This window comes from Vanacampus margaritifer, chromosome 9 (genome assembly GCF_051991255.1).
Source record: "Vanacampus margaritifer isolate UIUO_Vmar chromosome 9, RoL_Vmar_1.0, whole genome shotgun sequence".
In the NCBI taxonomy this organism is placed as follows: Eukaryota; Metazoa; Chordata; class Actinopteri; order Syngnathiformes; family Syngnathidae; genus Vanacampus; species Vanacampus margaritifer.
In genome coordinates this window covers 26,111,161-26,125,152 of record NC_135440.1, presented here as the reverse complement: position 1 = coordinate 26,125,152, position 13,992 = coordinate 26,111,161, and positions in this window count along the sequence as shown.

The following is a 13,992-nucleotide window of genomic DNA, read 5'->3' as shown; positions in this document are numbered from 1 at the left end:
ATAAGATGGTTGATGGTGGTGCACGCGCTCGAAAAACAGTTGGCTCAAAAGTAACCCAATTACGGAGCAAAAATGGACCGATCCAACTTTCTGGGTTGTTTGATACAAAATGACCCAAGTAAAGGATCTGACCAATATTTCTGAGTTGTTTTACACTAAAAGACACATTTTTTGACTCAAAGTTGGGTCAAATTGACCCAAGTAGGGGATGGGTCCATTTTTGACCCATAGTTGGGTTATTTTTAGCGTGCATGTTCATCACATAGGGGAAAATTTCCGATAAAGAAAGCCCAAATAAATACATTTTAGAATTGTGTGCTTCTCATATGCTGTAAAATTAATTTAATTATTAAAAACACTTTTTAAAAAATGTTTTCATTCTTTTAATTCTTTTTAATAATTTTTTTTTTCACCCCAAAATAATCTTGAATAGTATGTATGACCAACAAGAAGGCGTTGGCACCCCATTCACCCCCTAAAAAAAAACAAAAAAATCTCACAAAATATTGTAAGAAAATTAAAAAAAAAAAAAACTAAATAAAATAAAAAAATAGAAAAGGAAATAAAAAAGAAAAACGTTAAAATGGACTGCTATATTAACGCCAACAAATATGCCATTGACATGCTAACCGTTAGCATCACTAGTCGAACACAAACGGTGGTATTTATTATATTGTTGTATTGTATTATTCTCACAGGCATACATTCTTTATCCTCCGTGACAAATGACGACTATCATTGCATCTTACTGAGTCACATCAGTTCATTTATTCTTGCACGACTGTATTATACTGCCTCCTGGTGGTCAAGGCAGGCACACCAGAAGCAGAGAAGCACAAAGAATCGGGTTGCAGCATTAAATCATGACGCACAAATGGTTCATTTATTTACATTTTATTGAATGATGTTATTGATATTTTTATAACGCACAATTAGAGAGAGCTCTTTTTCCTTTTTGTCTTTTTTTTTTGGGGGGGGGGGGAAGCTTGAGCTAATGTCTTTTCTATTCATTTCAATGGGCAAAGATGATTGGATTGGATTGGAAATTGGATTATTTCCCACAACACACCTGACGACTCTTGGAACAGCCGTTGGCAATTACCGTATTAAAGGGCCGACGCTTATTTGACCTAATACGCCGTATAGTATTCTGTACTGTATATATGTTACAATAGTTTAGCTCGCACGGCAACAATGCTCATGCATGCATGAAAACACACACACACACACACACACACACACACACACACACACACAGGAGGATACATCCAATTAGGCCCACAACCTTCAGAGAAACACCAGTGGGCATGGAAGACTTGCAGTCCAGCGGGTCTCCAATACCTAACACAGTCATAAGGCAGAAATAACACACACACACACATACGCACACGCACACGCACACACACACACACACAGCATGCGAAATAACAAGGCAGAGACAAAACAGCGCATTCCATCTCTGACATTTCCAATATCTGTCCATCCTTCATAAAGCCGACTTCAGCCATCAAGCGACTCATTGCAGGACCGCACACATCAACGCACGTTCCATCAACATGGCCCCTTTGCCGGCTGCCCCCCCCCCCCCACACCACACCACACACCCCCACCCCCACCCACTCCTTCCAACTCCGCACCCCTCTGATCCCGCTCATAATTACTCAATTATTGATCCGCCCCCGCAATCCTCCCAAAACGCCGGCAGACATGTTGAAAATGTGCCCTGACGGATTTCTGGAAGTAACGACAGTACATGATTGGATGTAATGTATATACTTATGCGATGTTACCATGGATAGTTTGTATGCGATACAGAGTAGTGATTCAAGTGTGAAAATGAATGCGTGTAAATAAAAGTGTCTCATTGAATACATAGTGCATGTTTTTGCTTCTTTTTTTTTTCCATCATAGTCAAGGCATGTCCAGCAGATGGTGATTTTTTTTGCCAATACATGTTTTATATTTAATACAGAGCTGTAATTTTACTGTGAAATTTGTGTAAATAAATCTAATCAAGTAGCTAGTTGAGTAGTGTCTAATCAAGTATACATTATAGTATATATATATTTTTTGCATTAGGGTTTAGACTTTTTAAAATTAAATAAAGGAAGAAAGAAAAGCATTTCAACAGCCCAAAATGAATATGCTTGACAAAAATGTTTTTAAAAATTAGGAAAATTTGAAAATATAATAATAATAATAATAAACAGAACAAATTTTGACCAGTCCAAATGAATAATCATGACAAAGTAAAAATTCAAGCAAAAAAAAACAACACTTTTTTTATTTAAAAAAAAATCTTTCAAATCATGGGCAAAAAAAAGGGGAAATGCAAGAAACAATTTGTTCTCTAAACTTTAATTTCTTTGTTGTGAAATGCAAGAAAGCCAATTTTCGCAACAGTTGAATTGACCAACCTATTATTTTTACCAAAGTTTGTTGCCTTGACATTTCGAGTTCACCCGAGTTTTTTGTTTGTTTGTTGTTTAACCGTACAAAAGATAAACAATATACTTGTGTGCTTGTTTCAAGGGTTATTACGCCACGACATGGATGCTAGTTTGGCTAGCACGTCTAAGGCGCATTTACTGTCTTTGTTAGCATTAAGCTAACAGCATGGCTGAGGACTGGTGCTTGTCGTGAGTCGAGTTGAGTTTGCTGCTCACATTTTTTGCTCAATCGTCATTATCTGGAAAAACTCACCTGTGAGTTGCGCTAACACTGTTAGCCTTTTTTTTTAATACAGTATATACAAGTACTGAGTGTGACTGAGTACTTTTGAAGCAGTTTACTACTTTTACTTACAACAGTTCAGCATGTTAAAAGTGAGACTTAAAATCAGTTAATCAATGCGTTTGGATGGCCACAGTTTGATTTCTGTGCCGCCATCCTTCCGAAAGTCGTCCCCGTTCGCTGCGGTCTTCCCTCAGCCCTTTTTCCCCTCCGAGTGTGTGTGTGTGTGTGTGTGTGTGTGCACCACAGCAAAACAGCCAGACTGTGAGTGAGAGTGCAGGTGATTTAGAGCGGGGGATCAATAAGAAATTTAAAAATCAATGCACTTAGCGCCAGGAAATCAATGGGCCTAATCGGGATGCCAATCGGAGCAGTCAAAACAATTAAGAGGCAAGAAAAATGTTTAACAAGCTCGCAGACACAGCAAAGAGGAGGAGGAGGAGGAGGAGGAGGGAGCGAGGCTGAGCCTGAAGGAGGAATACGGCAGGCGGGAGAGGGATGAGATGGAGTGATGTATGGGAAGGAAAAGGCTCAGCGGGGGAAAGCTCCCTGGCTTAGGCGGAGCCAAGGAGGAATTGTGGCGGGAGGAGGGGGTGGAGGGGGGGGGGGGGGGGGGTGGAGACGAAGGAGGGATGGCGGGACGCTCACGGGGAAGGGATGCCATCCTGCGTGGGATAATGTGATCACAAATAAACTTTCCCATGAGGGCACACTTATCAAGGCGTTAGGAAGACACTGCAAATGTACTTTGTCAACATTTGCCTTCTGCAAAGTTGCTAATTGGTTACTAGTGAGTGGTTAAGGACAAAATACACAAAATTAAAAAAAAGAAAAAAAAATCCAGCAAAATTGTACAGAGAGCATTAACAGTTAAATAGACAAACTGTTTCACAGTCCAAAATAAAATTAATAAATACAAATTTGTTAAAATAATAATAATATCAATAAAAAGCTTTTAGCTTTTAAAATCTAAAGTAAAACATGAAGCAAATTTCAGATTTTTTTTTTAACTTTTAAGACAATGTTTTTAACAGTCCAAAATGTATAATTACAAAAATTACAAAAAATTTACAATCATGACTATTTTTTTAATTATATATTTTTTATACTATTATATATGTTTTATACTATTTTTCATTATATATTTATGACTATTATTATATTCTATATTTATTTATTTAAAAAAAAAATGTTTAAAAGTCCAAAATGGAAGATAAAAAACGAAACCAAAAAGAAAAAGAAGAAGAAGAAGAAAGAATAAATCAGGTTTTAACAGTGCAAAGAGCATTCTCCAAACAAGGAAAAAAATAATGGGGTAAAAAAAAAAACCATCATCACAGTAATCATAACACTAATGATAGATATTATTGAATAATTTAAAGAAAAATCTATGTAAAATGGATAATCATTAAAAAAAAAAACACACGCACACATTTACAAAAAAATCTCAAAATGTGCAATCATAATTTTTTAAAATAAAAACAATAATAGTTTTTTTTTAAAAAATCTGACACTTTTTAACTGCCCTCAAATTGACCAAAAAGCAAAGATAAAAAAATTCTTGACTTGACTTCCATTTGACTATTTCCTGAAAGAAGTTACTTTATAAGAAGACATGTACAACATTCCAACGGATTCTTGTTACTAGAAAAAAAAACTGTACATGACAATTGCTTGCACTTGCCATATAGTGAGCCAACTTCAATGTTGTAGTAATGCATTCAGTATTTGTGGAATTGATATGAAAAATAAAATGGGCCCCGACAGTCCAAAAAAAAAAAAAAAAAAAACTTTCCATGCCAACTGACTTGTAGTATCATTCCTAACAATTCATTTGAAAGCAATCCAGAAACTGCATCAAATCATCAAAAACATTCCCCCCCTCCCGATCATACGCGATGTTCGTCATCATCCAATGACGACTCTCCAGCTGAGGGCTGGAAGGAAACGACATCATTGATTGGCTGCTAGGTGGGTGGTGTTGAGAATGTGTGTGTCGAGATTGGGGGGGGGGGGGCTAATTTGGGGTCAATCAATAGATCTCCCCTCTCTCTATCTTCTTCCTGCGCACAACGCTAAAAATCAATGACAAAGCCAATAGTTCCCCGCCCCAGTGTGGATTAGTGAACACACAACTAATCAGCCAGTTACTGAAACTGACATCTGGGCTATTAACCTATTGATACGGATGACACGTGTTGAACGTGCGCGCACACATTCCGATACAAACATCTGGCTTGCCGGAATACCGATGGATGCTCCTGACAGCTGCCAAATTCGGCAGGAAAAAAAAAAGAAAAAAAAAAAAACAAGGAAGGATTTGTTTCCTTTGTGGGAGGTTAATGCACGATAAAAGCATTACAAACATGGTGGACGTGTAATTACTGCATGAACTGTAGTATCTATGTGTGCCTTGAAGAGGCGTGGCCTAGTGAGCTGGAATGGCGTTGGTTGCCTTTGGAGATTGGTTGGACTGTTTGTCCCATTCAAGGAAAGGGAATCGTACGTAGCTTACTGCTGGCTAAAGCCAAACTGTGGCAGGGTTTCGATTTTCAGGTGCTAGCTCCCTAGCTAGCTCCCATGGTGCTTGTTTAGCTGCTAGGGAGCTAGCTAGATAGCATCAGGGGCTAAAACCAAACTGTGGCAGGGTTTCTACTTTCAGGCGCTAGCTAGCAAGCTCCCCAGCTAGCTCCCATGGTGCTCGTTTACCTGCTAGGGAGCTAGCTAGATAGCTAGCTAGCATCAGGGGCCAAAGCCAAACTGTGGCAGGGTTTCTACTTTCAGGTGCTAGCTAGCTAGCTCCCCAGCTAGCTCCCATGGTGCTCGTTTACCTGCTAGGGAGCTAGCTAGCTAGATAGCTAGCATCAGGGGCCAAAGCCAAACTGTGGCAGGGTTTCTACTTTCAGGTGCTAGCTAGATAGCCCCCTAGCTAGCTCCCATGGTGCTCGTTTACCTGCCAGGGAGCTAGCTAGATAGCTAGCTAGCATCAGGGGCCAAAGCCAAACTGTGGCAGGGTTTCTACTTTCAGGTGCTAGCTAGCTAGCTCCCATGGTGCTCGTTTACCTGCTAGGGAGCTAGCTAGATAGCTAGCTAGCATCAGGGGCCAAAGCCAAACTGTGGCAGGGTTTCTACTTTCAGGCGCTAGCTAGCTAGCTCCCCAGCTAGCTCCCATGGTGCTCGTTTACCTGCTAGGGAGCTAGCTAGATAGCTAGCTAGCATCAGGGGCCAAAGCCAAACTGTGGCAGGGTTTCTACTTTCAGGTGCTAGCTAGCTAGCTCCCCAGCTAGCTCCCATGGTGCTCGTTTACCTGCTAGGGAGCTAGCTAGATAGATAGCTAGCATCAGGGGCCAAAGCCAAACTGTGGCAGGGTTTCTACTTTCAGGTGCTAGCTAGCTAGCTCCCCAGCTAGCTCCCATGGTGCTCGTTTACCTGCTAGGGAGCTAGCTAGATAGATAGCTAGCATCAGGGGCCAAAGCCAAACTGTGGCAGGGTTTCTACTTTCAGGTGCTAGCTAGCTAGCTCCCCAGCTAGCTCCCATGGTGCTCGTTTACCTGCTAGGGAGCTAGCTAGATAGATAGCTAGCATCAGGGGCCAAAGCCAAACTGTGGCAGGGTTTTTACTTTCAGGTGCTAGCTTCCATGGTGCTCTTTACCTGCTAGGAAGCTAGTATCAGGGGCTAAAGCCAAACTGTGGCAGGGTTTTTCCTTTCTGGACCTGGATTTGCCACCTCTGTTGCTCAGCATAAACGTCTGATAATCAGGCCTTTGCTAACTTTGATAGCAAACATGCTCAAATTCGACCCGATTATCCATATTCAATTTCCACGATAGGAAAATCAGCTTCTTTTATTCAAGCATCCATCTCCCCAGTGTAGACAAAAAGGGGATTAAAGGAGAGTGTCAAAAGACCTCTTGGTGCCTCCTCGGCAAGATCAAATAATCTGTAGCTGCTTCTTACGACACACGGATGTTTCCTCCCAAATAACAGCCCGACGATCGCTTTCATCCCGCACTTTTGAAAGCTGTCTTGTTTTCTCGACTTCCTTTCCTCCGTTTCCCTCGTCCCCTCCCTCCCTTCTCTCTTTCTCTCATGTTTGACTTTTCATAAGTTGGGTTTGTTCTTCCTCATTTCCTCCCCATGTGTAACGGGGGTGTGTGAATGAAAGGCCTGGAAATGGGAGTCTTTTTGTCTGACAGTTCCGCCGCGCAGCAGTGCAGCCACAAAGCCATCCATGTACTACAAGCGACTGCATAGACAAACAGCGTTCAAATCCCATCGGCATGCACAAAAAGCTTCTTCTTCTTCTGTGGGACTTTGACGCACAGCAAAAAAAAAAAAAAACACTACAAACATGGCGGCCATGTTGCAGTACATTCCAGAAACATGACGGGCAAGCGACAGACATGCCACTAACGTGGCGGACGAGATGTAAACATGGACGTATATATGAATGGACTAACAATGTCGCATACTTGCCATGACAGCAAGAAGTGCGGCCATCTTGCGTTGCCACTCGCATTTTCTGTCTCGTTCGTACCAATGAGTCTGGGAGAAGCGTTTCATCGCTAAGAAAGCGGTTATGGAATTTTTCTTATAAGGTATGTAAACTAAACCTCTAAGTCACGATTCATGACATACTCGGACTGGTTGATGCAAACAATATAGTTCCTTTGTGTAATACACGCACTGACAGCAATGTTTTTGGCCAAAACCCGCCAGAAGTTGTCAGTAACAGTGGCAACGTAAGATGGCTGCCCTCTGCCTTTAGCCGCAAGGGGCCAATTGTTAGTCTAGTCATACAGAAGTCCGTTGTGAAGATACTGCAACAGACTACAAAGATGGCCGACGTGTTTTAACGACAGAATTCTACAACAATGGACCCACAATTGGCCTGTCACAGCTGAAGCCAGAGGGCGGCCATCTTACGTTGCCACTGTTGTCAGTGTGTGTTTTGTATGGCGTAATGAGAGCCTGTGAAAAGAACGAGCTTCATTGTTGCATCGCCCATTCGGAGTATATTATCTCAGTATCATGAATCATGAAGTTAGGTTTACATTTCAAAGCAATTCTTTTTTTCCTGATGGCCTTTGATTTCATTTCATTGTTGGCGGTTCTGATGCAGACGAATCTTGAAAATTGATTATTACATTCTTAGCGATGAAAATGTGCATGTAGCGCTTCTTCCAGACTTAACATAGAGACATAAAACTTTATTTTTTTGAATTATTACATAACATGATTACATAACGCAGTACGTACAAAAAACAAAGGGACGAGTATGTAACATAGTATGCGGGTGAAAAAATATTTTGACGACATTACTTTGGTTTTGTGCACGTGTGTGTGTTAATAGTATGGCTGTGATTGAACGTCAGGCAAAAAATAAAAATAAAAATAAAAATAAAAATAAAAATAAAAATAAAAATAAAAATAAAAATAAAAATAAAAATAAAAATAAAAATAAAAATAAAAATAAAAATAAACAAATGGAGACAGAAAACTTATTGAATGGCAACAAAAGATGGCCGCCGGTGTCTGAATGTTAATCCATTCATATCGACTGTAAATCAATGGTTTCACTTTTAACCCAGAACACACCGCAACCCACTACAAGCCTGACTGAGATATTGCAACAGACGTGGCCGACGAGTTAGAACAACACAAAGATGGCGGCGATATCACATGACACCCCACAAACATGCTTGACTGTCTGTAAAAGCGCCCCGAGTAGCAGCCAGTGCGTAAAGCTGCATAGACAAGAGCCTTCAAATCCGATTGGCACGCAGCAAACGTGCGCAGTGTCCCGTGCATGTGTTTTGTTTACATGCACATTGTAGCGTGTCGGATCCCCAAAATGGAAGTGGGAAAAAAAGGCAAGCGGAGTGGATTTAGAGGCGTCTTTTCTCCGCTTGGCTACACGCACTTCGTTTCTACGGCGGACCCCCGCGATGAGTCACGCTTCAACTCCACATGCGGGCCCGTAATCCGCACCTCACGCCTCTTGATGGAGATGACGGAAAAGTTGCCCGATGGACTTTGCGGCCTAGGCCGGCACGCATCCGTTCTGTATAAGCTTCCCATTGGACGAACCCGTGGCGATTTCTCGGCCCTCCAAAGCCAATATGTGCGCAAATGGGGAGGATACGGCCGCGATGTGATACGGATGCCGAATATGACTCTTTCCCTCTTATCCTGCTCGGCCATATTGATGCCCCCCCACAGCCACCACCCCACCACCGTCCCAAACCTCCTCCTCCTTTTTTGAGCCTTTCACGGCTCATCCGAAATGAAGTCTTTCAAGGCCACGCGACTATTGGCAGATTAGGAAAACATATCCTATTTTGCAGCTCCCTCGATAGGACGAAGAATAGGACGAGGCGAGGAGACGCCATTTGTCACAAGACGAGCCTGAAATTAGAGCCCGGCCTGATCTGCCGCAACCAAGAAAGTTTCCCCACCACCGCCACTGTAATGAACATGAGAATTGATTTCAAAAAAATAAGATGGGCGGGAAAAGTCTAAATCATATTCCTCCTTAAGCCACACAGAAGAGAGGAAGGAAAAAAAAAAAAAGCAACAATGTGGCATCAGTGACACCTCACAATGACGAGCGGAAAATCACAGAAAATTGATCGCGTCCCACAAAATGGCTGCAGCGGCAAAAAAAAAAAAAAAAAGAAGAAAATCTTGCGTTAGACGGAAGAAGAAGGGAAAGAAATAAGCAGCAGGTGCAAAAAGGATGGATGGAAAAGCTGCACTTGTGACAAATGACGCCGCAGGAAGCACTTAGGAACAAACGCACACGTTACGACGTGGAAAAGGACTTTTTAATTTCAACAATCTCCTTGATTTGCCCAGTTATCAATTGACTTATTTCTGTATTTAATATACAGGTTAACCTCAGTCCTTGGGTATGCACATTTTTTAATAAAATGCATATATACAGTACTAGAAAAAGATTATATAAGATTATAATTTTTTTTTTAAGATTTTGTTCCTTTTGCATGTATTTTTTTCCTCTCCTGTGTCATTTCTATTTTTCTGCCTCAGTGGGTAGCTGCACAAATGTATGTATACAAAAACTATAGAGATCAAGAAAAATATTAAACTAAATTATACCCATTATAATAAACAAAACTATGGAAAGATTGTAATAACTGTATCAGATATATACTTGCATTCAATAAATAAATAAATAATAAAAATAAATAGACTAAGACCATCCAAAAAGTAAAAATATTTTGAGCAACCCAAAAAACGTATAAAATATAACAAATAAATAAATAAATAAATACATTAGTAAAACAATAAATAAACTAAGACCCCCAAAAAGTAAAAAAATTTTTGAGCAACCAAAAAATAAATAAAATAATTCAAAACTAATAAACAAGAATAGGAACCAGAAAAACAATAGGATTGTCATTTTAAATTATTTATAATATTTGCATTTAATTATTTTAAGCTACAAAACATTGCAAAACATATAAATAAATGTAAATCAAGATAGCAAAATAAACATGTTTATCCATTCATTTCATATATTATATATTTTTTTCAATTGTTATAATTATTTCTAATTAATTATTTAGTCGGCCCAATTTTATATTGGTTGTTGATTACAAACCAACTGCCTCTTAAAATGTGTTTTTTGCAGCATAATTTAATAAAATAAAATACATAATACACAAATTATATTATTATTAGATGAAATTGTATTATAGATTTAAAAAAAATTCACATGATTATTTTTTGTAGTAGCAATAGCATTGTTGTGGTGCTGAGTTTCCAATCAAATAAATAAAATCAGCACTGGAGAGACCCATCCCAAAAAAAAAAGATGGCGGCGTAGAGAATGAGGTGTAACGGGTTTAGGATGAGTGCCGGCGTGTTCAGAAGCGATACAGACTATAGAGAGAGTCCAAAGGAGTCGAGGGCAGTGGAACAAGTGCAAAAAAAAAAAAAAAAAAAGGAGGAGGAGGAAGAGATTTGGGATTAAGCAGTGAGTGTGGGCTAAAAAGGAGAAGGATTAAACGCGCTGTGGTGACGAGATGTAGGAAGCGTCCAAGACACAAAACTCAACAAGTCAAGTGAAGACGAGAAGAAAATGTGCTTTTTTTTTGGTTTCCCTCCCCCACAGCTGGAAGACAAGACAGGATGTCCCCTAATGGACAGCCGGAGCATCCTGCACACTGCTCTCTGCTGCCCCCCGCAGGTGGACAGCCGGTCACTACACGCAGGCCAAGCCATCCATTCCAGGACGCCCCCACCCACACCCCCGGGGGGGGGGGGTGCTCGCTGGTGATGGTGGGCTAAAATGGTCCTGCAATTGTCTTGTTCGGAACACTCGAACAGAATTAAGAGGTGAAGCGCTGCCGGACATCCACAAGGAAATAACACTCAGTACAAAAAAAAAAAAAAAAAAAAAATGTAGAGAAGGGAAGCAGGTTGGCTTGATCAATAACTTTGACTTTGCTGAGTCACTCCCACAAGGAAACTTGGAATTGGAGGAGGAAAGAGAAACTACAATATTTATCATATTTAATGGGATTATTTGTTGAAGTGGGCGTTATTTAAAGAGATTAGAGAGGGGGGGGGGGGGTAGCAAATAATTCATGCATGGAAATACTTGAAAATATTTAAATTGTGTATATCTACTGCCCAATCATTTTTAACTACTAGTTTTATTATTAGCACTATCACATCATCATTTGCTGATTAGAAATACAATAAAATGTTATTAAAATATAACATATTCCACACCATGTGTGATATTAAACAGTTGAGTGGTTTCTCAAACAGAATATTTTGTATTGATGTACTTTAGTCCTAATAGTTTTTGTTATTATTATTATTATTAAAAAATATATATAATAATAAATTTCATTATTTTTTGTTGATACATGCATAAAGATGATAATACTGTTATTTATCGAGGGGGGGGGGGGCACTCAGGATATAGAAACAGTATATACATACATAAGATACATTAATATAATAAATAATCATAAGCCTACATACAGTACATACTGTAATGTGTGTGTTTATATACAGTGTATACATGCATATATTTATGTATCAATCTAAACACATATGGAATTTTTTTTTTTTTTTCTTTAAGTCAAATTCTGCTTCTTTTTTTCAGACAGTTGGAAAAAGCACCTCAGATGGCTCGGAATGATTTTACTTTGACGCCAACGCTGCATTGGGTTTGCTGTGCCCGCTTGCGTGTGTGTTGCTAGTCATTGGGTTACAAAACACACACACACACACACGCTTGGAAATCGGAAGGTGGACAGGTTGTGTGTGTGGGGGGGGGGGGGGGAGATAGCATGTTTGCTAATCTGGATAGTGGGGGTGTAAAATGGGGTTGAGTGATACAAGTGCGCTTTGTCAGCTTGGGAACAGTTTTATCCGCAAAAAAATAAAATAAAAAAATAGCTTCAAGCTGTTTAATGCCACTTGAAAAACAAAGACAATCATAAATGTGAAAATGATACATTTTTAAATTATAATCAGCCAAACAATGTTGCCTTACGAAAAGCCACTTAGCGCAATGCTAACAAACGATGCCAAATGCCATTGACAATGCTATTGGTTAGCATCGAAATGTGTGTTTTTAGAAGCCTTCAAGCAAGACATATTTGTCTTTGTTTGCGTCTGCATGACTTTGTGGCACTCAGACGATAATCGCTCGATAATCTTTCTCAGACGTCCGATAATCGTGTCTTTACTGATTTTCAGCGTGATTGAGAACAAAACAAAAAAAACTCAATCTAGGTGTGTACCTTCTTTTGCTATTATGAGTATCGGGGGAGGAACAAATGACTCCACAGCGCAAAATAATCGCTCACTCTCATCTTTAAGAGTCACGTGACAATCGTGCGTTTGATCAGAAAGGAGGAAAAAAAAAGTTCACATTTCTCGGTAACGATTTTGACTTTGAGCTCCCCCCGCTGCACATCTTGCGCTACTTTCCAATTGAACCTTCATCAAGCCTCTTCCCTGCTAGCCCCTCCCCCCTTCCCCAAAAAGGTCGTCCCGTCTGCGGGGTCATCAGTCTGGGATGGAGGCCGACCTCTGACCCTCCCCAGGCCTTGATGTATTCAGCGGCAGACACGCTCCCATAATGGCCGTGTGCCGTGGCCGCTTTTGATCCATTTATCACCTCGCCGCTGCGCTGACCGCCAACCGCAGGCTTGACCGCCGCCGCCGCCATTTTGGCCCACGATTGCACTCGGCCATCTTCGCTGAGCATTGATCCCGACGCCGTTTAACAGCTAATCAATACGGCCATGATCGGGAATTGACTGTTGACTCTATCCAATAGCCACTAAGCACACACACACACACACACACACACACAAGGCGGAGCTACAGAGGAGAGCGAGTGTTTAGTCAAGTAAGTGTTTATTAGAGGCGAGGCCTTTAATTTTGCATTTTGATACTAATATTAAATGTAAAGAATTTTCTCACACAGATGGCAGAAGGCGTTTATTAGGAAACTACGGAAGGTTATGAAGCATCTATTAGAACTGTTTATTAGGGGTGAGGCATTTTGTAAATCAAGTTTTAGCTTAGTGAGGAATAATAAATGCTTTATATTTTCTTAAAAAGTGGCCAGCGGGTGTTTGTTTACTTAACAGCAGAGAGTGCCAAGTGTAGTTTATTAAACATTGGGCTTACATTTTACAAATATATTTTTTAATAAGATGAATAATATCTACTGTTGTATACTAACTATTTTAGTTCCTTACATAGTGGCTGGGGATGGAGTGTATTTATGTACAGCTAGTTTTTTTTTTTTTTTAGTTTTTTTTAGAAGACATGCAGATGTGCATTTAATAACACTATTGAAAAATATACAGCGGTTCTGCACGTTGTGCTCAGTGAAAGGTCAATTTACTGAATTGCATTTGGTATCAGGAATCTTAAAATGTTTATTAGAAGGGAGGTCTTTAACTAAAGTGAACGTTTTTTTTTTCTCTAGCAATATCAAAAAAAACTGACTGTTTCGCTATTGAGGAGCAACCGTTTATTTACTCAAGCACTCCTAGTGCCGGGCGTCTTGTATTTAAAATAAGTTTATTAAGGGGGAGGCCTTTAATTTGTGAAGATACATTTTTATAGTAATAATAGTACACCTTTAAACCTCCATTTCTGTATAGCGGCCAGCATGCATTTATTTACTCCACTAGTATAGAATAGCAAGCATCGATAAAGGCGCTTATTAAGGGCGAGGCCTTTAATTGCATTTTCAGA